The 22,657-nt window shown below is 46.4% G+C and overlaps 1 pseudogene; it reads right to left on the minus strand.

The window, feature by feature from the left end:
• Positions 1–22,657, minus strand: part of LOC135546676 (cotranscriptional regulator ARB2A homolog) — a 337,690-nt pseudogene that overhangs the window by 93,672 nt on the left and 221,361 nt on the right.

Below are 22,657 nucleotides of genomic sequence, written 5' to 3' on the forward strand. Positions count from 1 at the left end.
TATCTCTACCTCTGTCCTCTTCCCTCTGGACCCCTCTACATGTCTCTAACTCTGTCCTCTTCCCTCTGTTCCACCTCTACATGTCTCTAACTCTGTCCTCTTCCCTCTGTTCCCCCTCTACATGTCTCTAACTCTGTCCTCTTCCCTCTGTTCCCCCTCTACATGTCTCTACCTCTATCCTCTTCCCTCTGTTCCCCCTCTACATGTCTCTAACTCTATCCTCTTCCCTCTGTTCCCTCTCTACATGTCTCTAACTCTATCCTCTTCCCTCTGTTCCCCCTCTACATGTCTCTAACTCTATCCTCTTCCCTCTGTTCACCCTCTACATGCCTCTACCTCTATCCTCTTCCCTCTGTTCCCCTCTACATGTCTCTACCTCTATCCTCTTCCCTCTGTTCCCCTCTACATGTCTCTACCTCTATCCTCTTCCCTCTGTTCACCCTCTACATGCCTCTACCTCTATCCTCTTCCCTCTGTTCCCCTCTACATGTCTCTACCTCTATCCTCTTCCCTCTGTTCACCCTCTACATGCCTCTACCTCTATCCTCTTCCCTCTGTTCCTCCTCTACCTCTATCCTCTTCCCTCTGTTCCCCTCTACATGTCTCTACCTCTATCCTCTTCCCTCTGTTCCCCTCTACATGTCTCTACCTCTATCCTCTTCCCTCTGTTCCCCTCTACATGTCTCTACCTCTATCCTCTTCCCTCTGTTCCCCTCTACATGTCTCTACCTCTATCCTCTTCCCTCTGTTCCCCCTCTACATGTCTCTACCTCTATCCTCTTCCCTCTGTTCCCCACTACATGTCTCTACCTCTATCCTCTTCCCTCTGTTCCCCTTTTTACTCCTCAGCTGCCCTTCCTGGAACAAAGTTGTCTTGTTTTTCTATCTTTTACCCTTCCTCTACCCCCCCTCTCTCTATCCCCTTCTCTCTCTCCTCCTCCCCCTCTCTCTCCTCCTTCTCTCCACCCCTTATCTCTCTCTCTCTCTCTCTCTCTCTCTCTCCCTTCATCTTTTTTCATCCTTGTCACTCCCCATCTCTATGGGCTTACTATAATTGAAGGTTTCTCTCCCTCTCTGCTGCGTGACGTCATCTGCCCGTTGTCTGACACATTAGCTCTATATCACCTCTCCCAGCGCGTGCTGATCTCTAAATCCCTATCTTCACTCCACTCTCAGCTCCCTCCACCCCTGACCCCACGACCCACAGAGGGTGGGGATTACCTACGACCGACAGGAGGGGAGCGCAATGCTGGTGGTGGGGGCTTCTCTAAAATACGCACGCACTCACACCTGCTGGGAGGGGAGCCAAGACCGCGCTACACCAGGGGAGCTACCACTGAACCTGAATAACACTGTGTGTGTGAGAGAGGTAGAGATATTTTTGTAATCTTACAGTGTTGTAAGGTCACCTGATTGAGGTATAGCCACAACAGAGCTGAGCGAAACACCAGGAGAGTGTTGAGCGAAACACCAGGAGAGAGTGGGAGAAATAGAGGATCAGAGGAGAGGTCCAGGATAAGTTACTTCAACAGAAATACATAGAGACTGTAGCATGGCTCTCAGTGGCAGGGCTCTCAGTGACACGGCTCTCAGTGGCAGGGCTCTCAGTGACACGGCTCTCAGTGGCACGGCTCTCAGTGGCAGGGCTCTCAGTGACACGGCTCTCAGTGACACGGCTCTCAGTGACACGGCTCTCAGTGGCAGGGCTCTCAGTGACACGGCTCTCAGTGGCACGGCTCTCAGTGACACGGCTCTCAGTGGCACGGCTCTCAGTGGCACGGCTCCCAATGACACAGCTCTCAGTGACTGACTACTGTTGATAGAGGACCCATAGCCTCAAATGTAATTACTAGGACAGATTAGGTTTAGGAATAAATCAAATCCCCACATTGACCCTGTCCTTGTTAACCAGCAGCCTCCCAGACACCATTCTGACACCATGCTGTCTGTCTGAGAGAGTGGACCTATGTGTGTGTGTGTGTGTGTCTGCCTGTATTTGTGCGAGCGAGCATGTCTCAGTAGCTACTGTACCTGTCCTTCTAAGCAGAAGCTCTTTGTCTCAGCAGGCATACTGGTGGAGGGAGAGGTACGGGTTAACAACAAGAGAGTGACTCCTCTCCTCTCTCTCCTTCATGGTGATGGAAGTGGGAGGCTATTACAGATGTATTGTTCTGGGTAATCATCACAAATAGAACACACTTAACATTCCAATTACGCACCATCTCCACCATTCCTCCAATGAATCAGAAATAGGAAATCTAGCAAGAAGAAGGCCAACACAACCTTGAAGCCCAAAACCTTTAGAACACCACCCACTAAGGAACACACATGCACACGCATGCACGTGACACAGTTATAGACGGAGGAAAAAAGACAAGAAGAACAAAAGAAGGATAGAATATTAATAAAAAGAAGGAGAAATCTATTAAAAAAGGTGACATGAAGGAGAAATCTATTAAAAAAGGTGACATGAAGGAGAGATCTATAGAAAAAGGTGACACACGAAGGAGAGATCTATAGAAAAAGGTGACTATTGAATGGGAGATCTATAGAAAAAGGTGACATATGAAGGAGATGTCTATAGAAGAAGGTGACATATGAAGGAGAGATCTATTGAAAAAGGTGACATGAAGGAGAGCTCTATAGAAAAAGGTGACATATGAAGGAGAGATCTATAGAAAAAGGTGACAAATGCGATGCCTGGCCAGTGTGATGGCGAGGTGTGTGTGACCGTGTGTGTGTGTGTGTGTGCTGGTATATGTTTGTGACTGGTATATGTGTGTGTGTGTGTGTGTGTGTGTGTGCTGGTATATGTGTGACTGTGTGTGACTGTGTGTGTGTGTGACATTTGCATCTCTCGCTTCCCTGTAGTCCTGGCGGTGGCTGTGGCTCTCATCTGTATGTGCATACTGAGTGAGCCCAGGTGCTGTCTATGGCAGAGGTCACACCAGAAAGGGCGAGAGCTAAAATGAAGCGACCCACATAAACACAGACACACTGGAGAAGGACAACCGTCTGGCTTATTTATTGACATCTGTCAGCAACAGAAAAGAAAAACAAGGAGGTGAGGGTTGGAGGGATCAGGAAAAACCGCCAAACAACTGGCTTGTAGTTGGACATGTGGTGCTACCGTAGCCTGTGCTCTGCTCTGCTCTCTAACATAGGAAATAGGATGTGTGTGGTTATAGCAAATAGGGAATCTGAGAATAATACAACATGTTTGGCTACATATTGCCTCGTGCTGTCACTGTGGTCCAGCCACTGAAAGTGATTTAACATTGGTGTGTGTGTGTGTGTGTGTGTGTGTGTGTGTGTGTGTGTGTGTGTGTGTGTGTGTGTGTGTGTGTGTGTGTGTGTGTGTGTGTGTGTGTGTGTGTGTGTGTGTGTGTATGTATATGTGTGTGTGTCATCTCACCTGCTGCAGCCACTCCTGGATGCTCTTGCTGGCATCCTGGTGCCAGATGTTGTGGACGGAGTCGGTCATGGCCACGGCACACACCCTGTCCTTTACCTGAGCTTCTCTCTGACACATCTGAGACAGAGAGAGACAAAGGCCGAGAGAGGGGGGGGGAGAGAGATACAGAGAGAGATACAGAGAGAGAGAGAGAGATACAGAGATACAGAGAGAGAGAGAGAGAGAAAGAGAGAGATACAGAGAGAGATACAGAGAGAGAGAGATACAGAGAGAGAGATACAGAGATACAGAGAGAGATACAGAGATACAGAGATACAGAGAGAGAGAGAGAGCAAGAGAGATACAGAGAGAGAGATACAGAGAGAGATACAGAGATACAGAGAGAGAGAGAGCGAGAGATACAGAGAGAGAGATACAGAGAGAGAGAGAGAGCGAGAGATACAGAGAGAGAGATGGAGAGAGAGACAGGGAGAGACAGATGGACATTTTAGAGATTGACAAAAATGATGTAACAGTAGTATGGACTCCAATGATACAACAGTAGCATTGACTCCAGCGATGTACCAGTAGCATTGACTCCAGTGATATAAAAGTAGCATTGACTCCAGTGATATAAAAGTAGCATTGACTCCAGTGATATAAAAGTAGCATTGACTCCAGTGATGTAACAGTAACATTGACTCCAGTGATGTAACAGTAGCATTGCCTCCAGTGATGTAACAGTAGAATTGACTCCAGTGATGTAACAGTACAATTGACTCCAGTGATGTAACAGTAGCATTGACTCCAGTGATGTACCAGTAGCATTGAATCCAGGAATGTAACAGTATAATTGACTCCAATGATGTAACAGTAGAATTGACTCCAGTGATGTAACAGTACAATTGACTCCAGTGATGCAACAGTAGCATTGACTCCAATGACATAACTGCAGCATTGACTCCAGTGATATAACAGTAGCATTGACTCCAGTGATGTAACAGTAGCATTGACTCCAGTGATGTAACAGTAGCATTGACTCCAGTGATGTACCAGTAGCATTGACTCCAGTGATGTAACAGTATAATTGACTCCAATGATGTAACAGTAGCATTGACTCCAGTGATGTAACAGTACAATTGACTCCAGTGATGCAACAGTAGCATTGACTCCAATGACATAACTGCAGCATTGACTCCAGTGATATAACAGTAGCATTGACTCCAGTGTTGTAACAGTAGCAATGACTCCAGTGATGTAACAGTAGCATTGACTCCAATGATGTAACAGTAGAATTGACTCCAGTGATGTAACAGTAGCATTGACTCCAATGATGTAACAGTAGAATTGACTCCAGTGATGTAACTGCAGTAACATTGACTCCAGTGATGTAACAGTAGCATTGACTCCAGTGATGTAACAGTAGAATTGACTCCAGTGATGTAACAGTAGCATTGACTCCAGTGATATAACAGTAGCATTGACTCCAGTGATGTAACAGTAGCATTGACTCCAGTGATGTAACAGTAGCATTGATATCCAGTGATGTAACAGTAGCATTGCCTCCAGTGATGTAACAGTAGAATTGACTCCAGTGATGTAACAGTACAATTGACTCCAGTGATGTAACAGTAGCATTGACTCCAATGATGTAACAGTAGCATTGACTCCAGTGATGTAACAGTAGCATTGACTCCAGTGATGTAACAGTAGAATTGACTCCAGTGATGTAACAGTAGCATTGACTCCAGTGATGTAACAGTAGAATTGACTCCAGTGATGCAACAGTAGCATTGACTCCAATGACATAACTGCAGCATTGACTCCAGTGATATAACAGAAGCATTGACTCCAGTGATGTAACAGTAGAATTGACTCCAGTGATGTAACAGTAGCATTGACTCCAGTGATATAAAAGTAGCATTGACTCCAGTGATATAACAGTAGCATTGACTCCAGTGATGTAACAGTAACATTGACTCCAGTGATGTAACAGTAGAATTGACTCCAGTGATGTAACAGTACAATTGACTCCAGTGATGTAACAGTAGCATTGACTCCAGTGATGTAACAGTAGCATTGACTCCAGTGATGTACCAGTAGCATTGAATCCAGGAATGTAACAGTATAATTGACTCCAATGATGTAACAGTATAATTGACTCCAGTGATGTAACAGTAGAATTGACTCCAGTGATGTAACAGTAGCATTGACTCCAGTGATGTAACAGTAGCATTGACTCCAGTGATATAACAGTAGCATTGACTCCAGTGATGTAACAGTAGAATTGACTCCAGTGATGTAACAGTAGCATTGACTCCAATGATGTAACAGTAGAATTGACCCCAATGACATAACTGTAGCATTGACTCCAGTGATATAACAGTAGCATTGACTCCAGTGATAGTAACATTGTAGCATTGATCCAGTGATGTAACAGTAGCATTGACCAGTGATGTAACAGAGTAGCATTGACTCCAGTGATAACAGTAACAGTGAGTAACAGTAGCATTGACTCCAGTGATGTAACAGTAGCATTGACTCCAGTGATATAACAGCAGCATTGACTCCAGTGATATAACAGTAGCATTGACTCCAGTGATATAACAGTAGCAGCATTGACTCCAGTGATGTAACAGTAGCATTGACTCCAGTGATGTAACAGTATAATTGACTCCAGTGATATAACAGTAGCATTGACTCCAGTGATGTAACAGTAGAATTGACTCCAGTGTTGTAACAGTAGCAATGACTCCAGTGATGTAACAGTAGCATTGACTCCAGTGATGTAACAGTAGCATTGACTCCAGTGATGTAACAGTAGCATTGACTATAGTGATGTAGCATTGACAGTGTAGCATTGACTCCAGTGATGTAACAGTAGCATTGACTCCAGTGATGTAACAGTAGCATTGACTATAGTGATGTAACAGTAGCATTGACTATAGTGATGTAACAGTAGCATTGACTATAGTGATGTAACAGTAGCATTGACTATAGTGATGTAACAGTAGCATTGACTATAGTGACTCCAGTGATATAACAGTAGCATTGACTATAGTGATGTAACAGTAGCATTGACTATAGTGATGTAACAGTAGCATTGACTATAGTGATGTAACAGTAGCATTGACTATAGTGATGTAACAGTAGCATTGACTATAGTGATGTAACAGTAGCATTGACTCCAGTGATGTAACAGTAGCATTGACTCCAGTGATGTAACAGTAGCATTGACTCCAGTGATGTAACAGTAGCATTGACTCCAGTGATGTAACAGTAGCATTGACTCCAGTGATATAACAGTAGCATTGACTCCAGTGATGTAACAGTAGCATTGACTCCAGTGATATAACAGTAGCATTGACTCCAGTGATGTAACAGTAGCATTGACTCCAGTGATGTAACAGTAGCATTGACTATAGTGATGTAACAGTAGCATTGTAGCATTGACATTGATAGTGATGTAACAGTAGCATTGACTATTGTGATGTAACACTGACTATAGTGATGTAACAGTAGCATTGACTCCAGTGATGTAACATTAGCATTGACTCCAGTGATGTAACAGTAGCATTGACTCCAGTGATGTAACAGCAGCATTGACTCCAGTGATATAACAGCAACATTGTAACAGTAGCATTGACAGTGATATAACAGTAGCATTGACTCCAGTGATATAACAGCAGCATTGACTCCAGTGATATAACAGTAGCATTGACTAGCAGTGATGTAACAGTAGCATTGACTCCAGTGATATAACAGTAGCATTGACTCCAGTGATGTAACAGTAGCATTGACTCCAGTGATGTAACAGTAGCATTGACTCCAGTGATGTAACAGTAGCATTGACTATAGTGATGTAACAGTAGCATTGACTCCAGTGATGTAACAGTAGCATTGACTCCAGTGATATAACAGTAGCATTGACTCCAGTGATGTAACAGTAGCATTGACTCCAGTGATGTAACAGTAGCATTGACTCCAGTGATATAACAGTAGCATTGACTCCAGTGATGTAACAGTAGCATTGACTCCAGTGATGTAACAGTAGCATTGACTCCAGTGATATAACAGCAGCATTGACTCCAGTGATATAACAGTAGCATTGACTATAGTGATGTAACAGTAGCATTGACTCCAGTGATGTAACAGTAGCATTGACTCCAGTGATGTAACAGTAGCATTGACTCCAGTGATATAACAGCAGCATTGACTCCAGTGATATAACAGTAGCATTGACTCCAGTGATGTAACAGTAGCATTGACTCCAGTGATATAACAGTAGCATTGACTCCAGTGATGTAACAGTAGCATTGACTCCAGTGATGTAACAGTAGCATTGACTATAGTGATGTAACAGTAGCATTGACTATAGTGATGTAACAGTAGCATTGACTATAGTGATGTAACACTGACTATAGTGATGTAACAGTAGCATTGACTCCAGTGATGTAACAGTAGCATTGACTCCAGTGATGTAACAGTAGCATTGACTCAGTGATGTAACACTGACTCCAGTGATGTAACAGTAGCATTGACTATAGTGATGTAACAGTAGCATTGACTATAGTGATGTAACACTGACTATAGTGATGTAACAGTAGCATTTACTATAGTGATGTAACAGTAGCATTGACTATAGTGATGTAACACTGACTATAGTGATGTAACAGTAGCATTGACTCCAGTGATGTAACAGTAGCATTGACTCCAGTGATATAACAGCAGCATTGACTCCAGTGATATAACAGTAGCATTGACTCCAGTGATATAACAGCAGCATTGACTCCAGTGATATAACAGCAGCATTGACTCCAGTGATGTAACAGTAGCATTGACTCCAGTGATGTAACAGTAGCGTAACAGTTGTGTCTCACGTCCTTCAACATTTGAAACACACGGCTATAATGAATCACAGAACAGCCACTACACTAGGGACAAAGAGTCCATACTCCTAGTAGTGGAACACAGACTCTATTCATTAGAGAGAGTAGGAGTGCTGATCCAGGATATGTCCATATATTATATTATTCATCATGATATTACAGGCTAAACTGATCCTAGATCAGCCCTCTTACTGTGAGACACTTTGTGGATACAAACCCTGATGTGTGAGGGTAGGTGGGCCCAGTACACACTGGCAGACTGTACACTCCCTGTTGGACGAGGCTGATCTGTGTTTTACAGTGCGGGATGGAACATGAGCAGCACAGAGAGCCGTGTCATTGTCACGTCTGTGTGAAAGTCCTTCCTCCCCCCAACCAACCTCAAAGTCCCAATCTAATATCACAGTCATCCGCTTGTCACAGTGGACTGTACGCCTGCCGCTCGCAACCTATTCCCTCCTGAATGTCAGCTTCGGAAGGAAAATGTCACACCATGGACTTATTACACCACAGAGCACTACAATAGCCCCTCCACCCACAGGAGTAGTAGTAGCCATACGCAACCACTTTAAACAGGTTCCCTCAAGATTAACCAGGGAAGAATAGCGAACAGGTCTGGCAACAATAGGTTAACAATCACTTATACTGGAGCTATTTAGTCCAGCTGCCTACAGCTGTAGCCGGCTGTACATCAAAGTGACTGTGGGTTGGACTCTTAATACATCCTGGTAAGTCAGTTGAATTAAAGTGGGAGTGTATAGAGATAAATGAAACCTATTAGGGCACTAAGGAGTACTATATAACCCAGCTGATAAGACTTCCTCAGGAACATCTTCCCCAGGATGAAGACAAGGAGGCTCTACACACAACTAGTAGTTACACACACACACACACACACACACACACACACACACACACACACACACACACACACACACACACACACACACACACACACACACACACACACACACACACACACACACACACACACACACACACACACACACACACACACACACACACACAAACCACATTGTTGAAAAGCTGGCAGAAAAGGGCCCGTGGGAGCAGCAAAGTCAACCTTTTAAAACTGGAGGTGTCAGTCAAGGGCCTTTTTTCTGGAGCTAGCCAAAAGGGCTAATCCCTGAGTATGGGGTTCTCCAAGAGGCCAGGAGAAGGTGCAGGGTCCATGGAAAACACTAAGCACATGACCCTAACAACCAAGTCAAAACATCAAGGCTCCACAAAACTGACGGTGTTTTCACACTTTTCCAGAGAGAGAGAGAGAGAGAGAGAGAGAGAGAGAGAGAGCAAACGTTTGACCCTGTATTCATGCTTATATTCCCTTCAACTTTTGATGCAGAGGTATTCAGATGAAGTGTGTATTTACAATGACACAAACTGTATTTATATGCTATGGGTCACAAAACAGCCTTACATTAAGCCATTATTGGCCCACTAAATCACACTGTACCTAAATCAACCCGTAGGCATCTTCACACACAACAACTGTTCTTCGCTGAGAGAAGTAGAGGAGGACACAAAATATTCAGCTGAACAGACCAATACTACTGCCTATAATCTCATGTGTGAGAAAGAACCAGAGGTTGTCTGATGCCATACTCACTGCCTGTCAGAGAGAGAGAGAGAAAGACAGAAAGATTGAGACAGAAAGGGCGAGAGAGAGGGAGAGAGAGAGACAGAAAGAGCGAGAGGGAGAGAGAGACAGAAAGAGCGCAAGAGAGAGAGACAGAGAGAGAGAGAGAAAGAGACAGAAAGAGCGAGAGAGAGAGACAGAAAGAGCGCAAGAGAGAGAGACAGAGAGAGAGAGAGACAGAGAGAGAGAGAGAGAGAGAGACAGAAAGAGCGAGAGAGAGAGACAGAAAGAGCGCAAGAGAGAGAGACAGAGAGAGAGAGAGAGAGAGACAGAGACAGAGAGAGAGAGACAGAAAGAGCGAGAGAGAGAGAGAGAGAGAGAGACAGAAAGAGCGAGAGAGAGAGAGAGAGACAGAAAGAGCGAGAGAGAGAGAGAGACAGAAAGACAGAGAGAGCGCGAGAGAGAGAGAGAGACAGAAAGAGCGAGAAAGAGAGAGAGGGAGAGACAGAAAGAGTGAGAGAGAGGGAGAGACAGAGAGAGACAGAAAGAGAGCGAGACAGAAAGAGCAAGAGAGAGAGAGAGAGAGAGAGACAGAAAGAGCGCGAGAGAGAGAGAGACAGAAAGAGCGAGAGAGAGAGAGGGAGAGACAGAAAGAGCGAGAGAGAGGGAGAGACAGAGAGAGAGAGACAGAAAGAGCGAGAGAGAGAGAGAGAGAGAGACAGAAAGAGCGAGAGAGAGAGAGAGACAGAAAGAGCGAGAGAGAGAGACAGAGAGAGAGAGAGAGAGACAGAGAGAGAGAGGGTCATTTCCACAAATGTGAAACCCCTATTCAAGGTTTCTCAGACTTTTCTGATGAGAGTAAGCTACCCATCATGGTGGGGGAGGACACAGAGAGCTGTGGGTTGGCAGCGCACTGCATTGTTGACTGCCATAAGTTGAGGGACAATGTCTGACAGACCAATCAACCTGCACATGTCCTCTACTGTACGCTTATTGTTATTGTTGAATGTAAGGTTATTTTGACCCTTGGTTATTGTTGCTACTGTTGTCCCGTTGACAATTTTGATTCTTATTATTTTAATATTGTAAATATTCAAAGTAAACCTTGGCAATATCTACATTGTTACGACATGCCAATAAAGCATATTGAATTGAATTGAGAGAGACAGAGAGAGTGAGAGAGAGAGAGAGAGGGACAGAGAGAGTGAGAGAGAGAGAGAGACACCAGCTGACACCAGCACTGCTTCAAAAGAAAGAATTCCAATAAGCAAAATCATGAACCAATCAAAGGAATCATATTTACAACATTGGAAAAATGAAACAAAATCCCAAAGCCGACTAAATTGCTATCTGACCCTAAACAGAGAATATGAATTGGCTGATTATCTCTACTCTGTCAGAGATACGAAGCAGAGACAGATCCTTACCAAGTACAGGCTGAGTGACCACCGATTGGCAATAGAAACCGGCAGACATAAAAAGACATGGCTACCCAAAGAGGAGCGTGTATGTGGTCACTGCATAACAGGGGAGGTAGAGACAGAGATGCACTTTCTCCTTTACTGTGATAAATATTCCTCACAAAGAGATTCATTATTCACAGAAATTACTAAACATATTCCAAATTTTTACAAATTGAACCCAGAGGAAAAACTAAGAATACTCATGGGCGAAGGAGCAATGGCTCCTCTTGCAGCCAAATATGTATTTTCCTGCCATAGCCTGAGGGACACTGAATAATAACATCTGCATAGTAAGCAGTAACTTAATTGTTATTGCTATTATTGTTATTACTGTAATTATTATTATTTTTGTATTTAATTTTGTATTATTATTTACTACACTTTTATATTTTATATTTGATATCATTTAGAATTTTGTTACAATGTATATTGTATACATTGTTGCTTTGGCAATATTGACAATGTTTTTCATGCCAATAAAGCAGCTTGAATTTGAATTTGAATTTGAGAGAGAGAGAGAGAGAGAGAGAGAGAGAGAGAGACAGAAAGAGTGAGAGATAGAGAGAGACAGAAAGAGTGAGAGAGAGAGAGAGAGAGAGGGGGGGGGAAAGAGAGACAGAAAGAGTGAGAGAGTGAGAGAGACAGAGAAAGAGGGAGAGAGAGATAGAAAGAGAGAGAGAGAAAGAGAGAGACAGAAAGAGTGAGAGAGTGAGAGAGAGAGAGAGAGAGAGAGAGAAAGAGAGAGACAGAAAGAGTGAGAAAGTGAGAGAGACAGAGAGAGAGGGAGAGAGAGATAGAAAGAGAGAGAGAGAGAAAGAGAGAGACAGAAAGAGTGAGAGAGTGAGAGAAAGAGAGAGACAGAGCGAAAGAGAGAGACAGAAAGAGTGAGAGAGAGAGAGAAAGAGAGAGACAGCGAAAGAGAGAGACAGAAAGAGTGAGAGAGACAGAAAGAGTGAGAGAGAGAAAGAGAGAGAGAGAGACAGAGCGAAAGAGAGAGACAGAAAGAGCGAGAGACAGAAAGAGCGAGAGAGAGACAGAAAGAGTGAGAGAGAGAGTTGTGTGACTCACCCTCCTCAACTTTTCAACTCTCAAGTTCACACAGTACCTCTGCAAACTCCTAACTCCGTAAGATTAAAACAGTAGAACAACTTCATCCTTCCATTGCTATGCATGTGGGGGCTAAAGAAGTGGTTAGTTAGACTAGTGGTTAAGGGCTACTAAAGCCTCAGAACTGTGGTTAGCCACATGCTAACATGCTAAGTTCTTCTTAGGGCTCACCTAGACCTACAGTATAGGGTGAACAAGCTATTCAATGCTAGGGTGGGCTATGGCCCATAGCTAGGCTAGCAGTTAGCTAGCGGTGTGCTGCTTGAGGTTAGCCTGGATGTAGTGATAGCTTTGCGATGCCTTGAGCAAACCTCCAGTTGTGCTTCCATGATTCAACTCCAGGATACAGGCTGTTTTCATCTGTCCTCGACAGTATCTGGAACATGCGGAAATACTTGTTGAGATTTTGCTGTCACATGTGCCCTTTACATTCACACCACAGCATCTGGACGCAATCAGCCAGGGTTAGGAACAGGGTAAGTGCTATCTGGGATCCTTGGGATGTCCCTACGTCCTAAACCCTAACCTTAACCCCTACCCTTACCCTAACCTTCACCATAACCCTTACCTAACCTTAACAATTAAACATTTCAACTTCAATTGGGTGTCGTCCGAGTTGGATGTCGCAAGGAACCTGGATAACAAAGGCCTGAGGAACATGGGAGTGGGGTGCGCGGGGGACAAAGGGGGAGAAGGAGGAGATGATCCACAGACAGAGGATGTGGACTATATCACAGACTAAAGCTGAGTTCAGTGTATGAAAAAGGAAGTAGAAACATTTGTCTTGTGGAAATCAAAGCCCATGACTATTTCCCAAAACACACAGACAAGACAAGTAGGTTGGGTCACTAGACAAGAGAGCATCACTAGGCAGGAGCACATCTCTAGGCAAGAGAACATCACTAGGCAGGAGCTCATCTATAGGCAAGAGAACATCATTAGGCAGGAGCACATCTCTAGGCAAGAGAACATCACTAGGCAGGAGCACATCTCTAGGCAAGAGAACATCACTAGGCAGGAGCACATCTCTAGGAAAGAGTACATCACTAGGCAGGAGTACATCACTAGGCAGGAGTACATCACTGGGCAAGAGTACATCACTAGGCAAGAGTACATCACTACAGGAGCACATCACAAGGCAGGAGCACATCACTAGGCAGGAGCACATCACTATGGAAGAGCACATCACTAGGCAGGAGGACATCTCTAGGCAAGAGTACATCACTAGGCAGGAGCACATCACTAGGCAAGAGTACATCACTACAGGAGCACATCACTACAGGAGAACATCACTAGGCAGGAGTACATCACTAGGCAGGAGCACATCACTAGGTAAGAGAAGATCACTAGGCAGGAGCACATCTCAAAGCAAGAGTACATCACTAGGCAGGAGCACATCTCTAGGCAAGAGTACATCACTAGGCAAGAGTACATCACTACAGGAGCACATCACTAGGCAGGAGCACATCACAAGGCAGGAGCACATCACTAGGCAGGAGAACATCACTAGGCAAGAGCACATCACTAGGCAGGAGCACATCACTAGGCAGGAGCACATCACTAGGCAGGAGCACATCTCTAGGCAGGAGCACATCACTAGGCAAGAGCACATCTCTAGGCGAAGGAGTACATCACTTGGCAGGAGCACATCACTAGGCAAGAGTACATCACTACAGGAGCACATCACTACAGGAGAACATCGCTAGGCAGGAGCACATCACTAGGCAGGAGCACATCACTAGGCAGGAGCACATCTCTAGGCAAGAGAAATTCACTACGCAGGAGCACATCTCTAGGCAAGAGAACATCACTAGGCAGGAGCACATCTCTAGGCAAGAGTACATCACTAGGCAGGAGCACATCACTAGGTAAGAGAACATCACTAGGCAGGAGCACATCTCTAAGCAAGAGTACATCACTACAGGAGCACATCACTATGCAAGAGCAATTCACTAGGCAGGAGCACATCACTAGGCAAGAACACATCATTAGGCAGGAGCACACGACTAGGCAAGAGCACATTACTAGGCAGGAGCACATCTCTAGGCAGGAGCACATCACTAGGCAAGAGCACATCACTAGGCAGGAGCACATCACTAGGCAGGAGCACATCACTAGGCAAGAGCACATCACTAGGCAGGAGCACATCTCCAGGCAAGAGTACATCACCTTATGACATCCAGTGGAACAGCCACTTTACAATAGTGCATCTAAATCATTTAGGGGGGTGAGAAGGATTACTTTATCCTATCCTAGGTATTCCTTAAAGAGGTGGGGTTTAAGAACATCACTAGGCAAGAGCACATCACTAGGCAGGAGCACATCACTAGGCAAGAGAACATCACTAGGCAGGAGCACATCACTAGGCAGGAGCACATCACTAGGCAAGATTACATCACTAGGCAGTAGCACATCACTCGGCAAGAGAACATCACTAGGCAGGATCACATCACTAGGCAGGAGCACATCACTAGGCAAGAGTACATCACTAGGCAAAAGAACATCACTAGGCAGGAGCACATCTCTAGGCAGGAGCACATCACTAGGCAAGAGTACATCACTACAGGAGCACATCACTAGGCAAGAGCAATTCACTAGGCAGGAGCACATCACAAGGCAAGAACACATCATTAGGCAGGAGCACATCACTAGGCAGGAGCACATCACTCACTAGGCAGGAGCACATCACTCGGCATCATCACTAGGCAGGAGCACATCACTAGGCAAGAGCACATCACTAGGCAAGATCACACATCACTAGGCACATAGGCAGGAGCACATCACACATCACTAGGCAGGAGCACATCACTAGGCAGGAGCACATCATCTCACAAGGCAGGCAAGAGTACATCACTTATGCACATCCAGTGGAGGAGCCACAGTGCATCTAAATCATTTAGGGGGGTGAGGAAGGATTACTTTATCCTATCCTAGGTATTCCTTAAAGAGGTGGGGTTTCAGAACATCACTAGGCAAGAGCACATCACTAGGCAGGAGCACATCACTAGGCAAGAGAACATCACTAGGCAGGAGCACATCACTAGGCAGGAGCACATCACTAGGCAAGATTACATCACTAGGCAGTAGCACATCACTAGGCAAGAGCACATCACTAGGCAGGAGCACATCACTAGGCAAGAGTACATCACTAGGCAGGAGCACATCACTAGGCAAGAGTACATCACTAGGCAGGAGCACATCACTAGGCAAGAGTACATCACTACAGGAGCACATCACTACAGGAGAACATCACTAGGCAGAAGCACATCACTAGGCAGGAGCACATCACCAGGCAAGAGCACATCACTAGGCAGGATCAAATCACTAGGCAGGAGCACATCACTAGGCAAGAGACATTCACTAGGCAGGAGCACATCTCTAGGCAAGAGAACATCACTAGGCAGGAGCACATCTCTAGGCAAGAGTACATCACTAGGCAGGAGCACATCACTAGGTAAGAGAACATCACTAGGCAGGAGCACATCTCTAAGCAAGAGTACATCACTACAGGAGCACATCACTAGGCAAGAGCAATTCACTAGGCAGGAGCACATCACAAGGCAAGAACACATCATTAGGCAGGAGCACATCACTAGGCAGGAGCACATCACTAGGCAGGAGCACATCTCTAGGCAAGAGCACATCACTAGGCAAGAGCACATCACTAGGCAAGAGCACATCACTAGGCAAGAGCACATCACTAGGCAGGAGACACATCACTAGGCAGGAGCACATCACTAGGTAAGAGAACATCACTAGGCAGGAGCACATCTCTAAGCAAGAGTACATCACTAGGCAGGAGCACATCTCTAGGCAGGAGTACATCACTAGGCAGGAGTACATCACTAGGCAAGAGTACATCACTAGGCAAGAGCACATCACTAGGCAGGAGGACATCTCTAGGCAAGAGTACATCACTAGGCAGGAGCACATCACTAGGCAAGAGAACATCACTAGGCAGGATCACATCACTAGGCAGGAGCACATCACTAGGCAGGAGTACATCACTAGGCAAGAGAACATCACTAGGCAGGAGCACAATTCTAGGCAGGAGCACATCACTAGGTAAGAGTACATCACTAGGCAGGAGCACATCACTAGGCAAGAGCACATCACTAGGCAGGAGCACATCACTAGGCAAGAGAACATCACTAGGCAGGAGGACATAACTAGGCAAGAGTACATCACTACAGGAGCACATCACTACAGGAGAACATCACTAGGCAGGAGCACATCACTAGGCAGGAGCACATCACTCGGCAGGAGCACATCTCTAGGCAGGAGCACATCACTAGGCAAGAGCACATCACTAGGCAGGAGCACATCACTAGGCATGAGCACATCACTAGGCAAGAGTACATCACTAGGCAGGAGCACATCTCTAGGCAAGAGTACATCACTAGGCAAGAGAACATCACTAGGCAAGAGCACATCACTAGGCAGGAGCACATCACTAGGCAAGAGAACATCACTAGGCAGGAGCACATCACTAGGCAGGAGCACATCACTAGGCAAGAGCACATCACTAGGCAGGAGCACAATCACTAGGCAGGAGCACATCACTAGGCAGGAGCACATCACTAGGCAGTAGCACATCACTCGGCAAGAGAACATCACTAGGCAGGATCACATCACTAGGCAGGAGCACATCACTAGGCAAGAGTACATCACTAGGCAAGAGAACATCACTAGGCAGGAGCACATCTCTAGGCAGGAGCACATCACTAGGCAAGAGTACATCACTAGGCAGGAGCACATCTCTAGGCAAGAGTACATCACTAGGCAGGAGCACATCACTAGGCAAGAGTACATCACTACAGGAGCACATCACTACAGGAGAACATCACTAGGCAGAAGCACATCACTAGGCAGGAGCACATCTCTAGGCAAGAGCACATCACTAGGCAGGATCAAATCACTAGGCAGGAGCACATCTCTAGGCAAGAGAAATTCACTAGGCAGGAGCACATCTCTAGGCAAGAGAACATCACTAGGCAGGAGCACATCTCTAGGCAAGAGTACATCACTAGGCAGGAGCACATCACTAGGCAAGAGCAATTCACTAGGCAGGAGCACATCACTAGGCAAGAACACATCATTAGGCAGGAGCACATCACTAGGCAGGATCACATCACTAGGCAGGAGCACATCACCAGGCAGGAGCACATCACTAGGCAATAGTATATCACTAGGTAGGAGGACATCTCTTGGCAAGAGTACATCACAAGGCAGGAGCACATCACTAGGTAAGAGAACATCACTAGGCAGGAGCACATCTCAAAGCAAGAGTACATCACTAGGCAGGAGCACATCTCTAGGCAGGAGTACATGACTAGGCAGGAGTACATCACTAGGGAAGAGTACATCACTAGGCAAGAGTACATCACTACAGGAGCACAGCACTAGGCAGGAGCACATCACTAGGCAGGAGCACATCACTAGGCAAGAGCACATCACTAGGCAGGAGGACATCTCTAGGCAAGAGTACATCTCTAGGCAGGAGCACATCACTAGGCAGGAGCACATCACTCGGCAGGAGCACATCTCTAGGCAGGAGCACATCACTAGGCAAGAGCACATCACTAGGCAGGAGCAAATCACTAGGCAGGAGCACATCACTAGGCAAGAGTACATCACTAGGCAGGAGCACATCTCTAGGCAAGAGTACATCACTAGGCAGGAGCACATCACTAGGCAAGAGTACATCACTAGGCAGGAGCACATCTCTAGGCAAGAGAACATCACTAGGCAAGAGCACATCACTAGGCAGGAGCACATCACTAGGCAAGAGAACATCACTAGGCAGGAGCACATCACTAGGCAGGAGCACATCTCTAGGCAAGAGCACATCACTAGGCAGGAGCACAATACTAGGCAGGAGCACATCACTAGGCAGGAGCACATCACTAGGCAAGATTACATCACTAGGCAGTAGCACATCACTAGGCAAGAGTACATCACTAGGCAGGATCACATCACTAGGCAGGAGCACATCACTAGGCAAGAGTACATCACTAGGCAAGAGAACATCACTAGGCAGGAGCACATCTCTAGGCAGGAGCACATCACTAGGCAAGAGTACATCACTAGGCAGGAGCACATCTCTAGGCAAGAGTACATCACTAGGCAGGATCAAATCACTAGGCAGGAGCACATCTCTAGGCAAGAGTACATCACTAGGCAGGAGCACATCACTAGGTAAGAGAACATCACTAGGCAGGAGCACATCTCTAAGCAAGAGTACATCACTACAGGAGCACATCACTAGGGAAGAGCAATTCACTAGGCAGGAGCACATCACTAGGCAGGAGCACATCACTAGGCAGGAGCACATCTCTAGGCAGGAGCACATCACTAGGCAAGAGCACATCACTAGGCAGGATCACATCACTAGGCAGGATCACATCACTAGGCAGGAGCACATCACTAGGCAAGAGTATATCACTAGGTAGGAGGACATCTCTTGGCAAGAGTACATACCTAGGCAGAAGCACATCTCTAGGCAAGAGTACATCACTAGGCAGGAGCACATCTCTAGGCAGGAGCACATCACTAGGCAAGAGCACATCACTAGGCAGGATCACATCACTAGGCAAGAGTACATCACTAGGCAAGAGAACATCACTAGGCAGGAGCACATCTCTAGGCAGGAGCACATCACTAGGCAAGAGTACATACCTAGGCAGAAGCACATCTCTAGGCAAGAGTACATCACTAGGCAGGAGCACATCACTAGGCAAGAGTACATCACTACAGGAGCACATCACTACAGGAGAACATCACTAGGCAGAAGCACATCACTAGGCAGGAGCACATCTCCAGGCAAGAGCACATCACTAGGCAGGATCAAATCACTAGGCAGGAGCACATCTCTAGGCAAGAGAAATTCACTAGGCAGGAGCACATCTCTAGGCAAGAGAACATCACTAGGCAGGAGCACATCTCTAGGCAAGAGTACATCACTAGGCAGGAGCACATCACTAGGTAAGAGAACATCACTAGGCAGGAGCACATCTCTAAGCAAGAGTACATAACTACAGGAGCACATCACTAGGCAAGAGCAATTCACTAGGCAGGAGCACATCACTAGGCAAGAACACATCATTAGGCAGGAACAGATCACTAGGCAGGAGCACATCACTAGGCAGGAGCACATCTCTAGGCAGGAGCACATCACTAGGCAAGAGCACATCACTAGGCAGGATCACATCACTAAGCAGGAGCACATCACTAGGCAGGAGCACATCACTAAGCAAGAGTATATCACTAGGTAGGAGGACATCTCTTGGCAAGAGTACATCACAAGGCAGGAGCACATCACTAGGTAAGAGAACATCACTAGGCAGGAGCACATCTCTAAGCAAGAGTACATCACTAGGCAGGAGCACATCTCTAGGCAGGAGTACATCACTAGGCAGGAGTACATCACTAGGCAAGAGTACATCACTATGCAAGAGTACATCACTACAGGAGCACAGCACTAGGCAGGAGCACATCACTAGGCAGGAGCACATCACTAGGCAAGAGCACATCACTAGGCAGGAGGACATCTCTAGGCAAGAGTACATCACTAGGCAGGAGCACATCACTAGGCAAGAGTACATCACTAGGCAGGAGCACATCACTAGGCAAGAGAAATTACATTTCACATTTAGGCAGGAGACTTACACATCTGACATCCAGTGGAACAGCCACTTTACAATAGGAGCATTAAGGGGGGTGAGGAAGGATTACTTATCCTATCCTAGGTATTCCTTGGGTGGGGTGAGAAGGATTGACATCACTAGGCAGGAGCACATCACTAGGGTGGAGCACATCACTAGTCAGGAGCACATCTCCTAGGCAAGAGTACACTCCGCTGTCCTGGCACGTGAGGGGCAGGAGCACATCACTAGGCATTAGGCAGGAGCACATCACTAGGCAGGAGCACATCTCTAGGCAAGAGTACATCAAGAGGAGCACATCACTAGGCAAGAGTACATCACTAGGCAGGAGCACATCACTAGGCAAGAGAACATCACTAGGCAAGAGCACATCACTAGGCAGGAGCACATCACTAGGCAAGAGAACATCACTAGGCAGGAGCACATCACTAGGCAGGAGCACATCACTAGGCAAGAGTACATCACTAGGAAGGAGCACATCACTAGGCAGGAGCACATCTCTAGGCAAGAGCACATCACTAGGCAGGAGCACATCTCTAGGCAAGAGAACATCACTAGGCAAGAGCACATCACTAGGCAGGAGCACATCACTAGGCAAGAGAACATCACTAGGCAGGAGCACATCACTAGTCAGGAGCACATCTCTAGGCAAGAGCACAACACTAGGCAGGAGCACAATACTAGGCAGGAGCACAATACTAGGCAGGAGCACATCACTAGGCAGGAGCACATCACTAGGCAAGATTACATCACTAGGCAGTAGCACATCACTCGGCAAGAGAACATCACTAGGCAGGATCACATCACTAGGCAGGAGCACATCACTAGGCAAGAGTACATCACTAGGCAAGAGCACATCACTAGGCAGGGTGACATCTCTAGGCAAGAGTACATCACTAGGCAGGAGCACATCACTAGGCAAGAGTACATCACTACAGAAGCACATCACTACAGGAGAACATCACTAGGCAGGAGCACATCACTAGGCAGGAGCACATCACTCGGCAGGAGCACATCTCTAGGCAGGAGCACATCACTAGGCAAGAGCACATCACTAGGCAGGAGCACATCACTAGGCAGGAGCACATCACTTGGCAGGAGCACATCTCCAGGCAAGAGTACATCACTTGGCAGGAGAACATCTCTAGGCAGGAGCACATCACTAGGCAAGAGTACATCACTAGGCAGGAGCACATCTCTAGGCAAGAGTACATCACTAGGCAGGAGCACATCTCTAGGCAAGAGTACATCACTAGGCAGGAGCACAATACTAGGCAAGAGTACATCACTAGGCAGGAGCACATCACTAGGCAAGAGCACATCTCTAGGCAAGAGCACATCTCTAGGCAAGAGCACATCACTAGGCAGGAGCACATCACCAGGCAAGAGCACATCACCAGTCAAGAGCACATCACTAGGCAAGAGCATATCTCTAGGCAAGAGCACATCACCAGGCAAGAGCACATCACTAGGCAAGAGCACATCACTAGGCAAGAGCACATCTCTAGGCAAGAGCACATCAACAGCCCACCCTTTTCCTTTACTCTGAAACAGCCCTGTGGATGAACTTCAAGCCTTCTCCCTCACATAATAGCCTATATTCTCCTTTTCATGTCTTTACAGCAATGTAATTTATACAGACTATAAGAAGCGAAGAGGCCTCAACAAAATAAATACAGTTTCTGACAATCTCCATGTCCCCCCCGAAACAGTTCCCTGACCCCTCCCATGCCCCCTACAGTAAAATACTGTGTTTGGCGCTTTAAGCTGTTTCCTGTCACAAAGCCAGCTAATCGCGGGACTTTCGTAGCACCACATGGTATTTCCACCCGTGACGTGGAGTGGGGAAGGGAAGACGAAGAAGGGAACAGCAGGAGAAAAAAAATGGCGTTTTAATCAGTTTTATTTATGGGGATGATGGGGACGGTGGGTTGAAATGACAGACGAGCCTGCAGTTAGCTGCAAGCTAAGCCATCTCTCGCCGAGATAAATACTCCCCCATTCCTTTCCATTCCAGTCTCTCTATATGCTCGTGCTGCTGCTCCAGCCTCCATCTAAACACCAGCAATAATAAAGACAATTATTTAGGGCTTTGATAATTATGTGTCAAAGGTAGAGAAAGCCAGTGGATAATTGGGTGAAAACTGAATGGTAATCCACAACAGAATTCCCCGGGGGACCGACAGCGCTGGGAAAGGATATGTGAGGGATAGAGAGAAGGGGAAATCAACCAGGCATTTTAAGGGAGCACACGAACCACCAAATCATCAAGCTAGCGAACGTCTACAATTACAAGGGAGAGCGGATGGAGTCTTGTCGGCCGAGAGAGATAAGAGAGAAAAGCACCCTGGGTCTTTGAAGACGGTGGCATTGTTTGCCACCAGATCGAGGGCCTAATGCGCCCTAACTGCTGCCAACAGCGGAGGATAATCGAGGACTACCTACGGCGTACTGGAGCGCTGCTTAAATATTTGATTGATTAACTGTCCAACTGCTGCCAGTGAGAGAGAGGACTGCATCAGCCGCATGGGTGTGCACAC

The sequence above is a fragment of the Oncorhynchus masou genome, chromosome 1 (genome assembly GCF_036934945.1).
Source record: "Oncorhynchus masou masou isolate Uvic2021 chromosome 1, UVic_Omas_1.1, whole genome shotgun sequence".
NCBI lineage: Eukaryota > Metazoa > Chordata > Actinopteri > Salmoniformes > Salmonidae > Oncorhynchus > Oncorhynchus masou.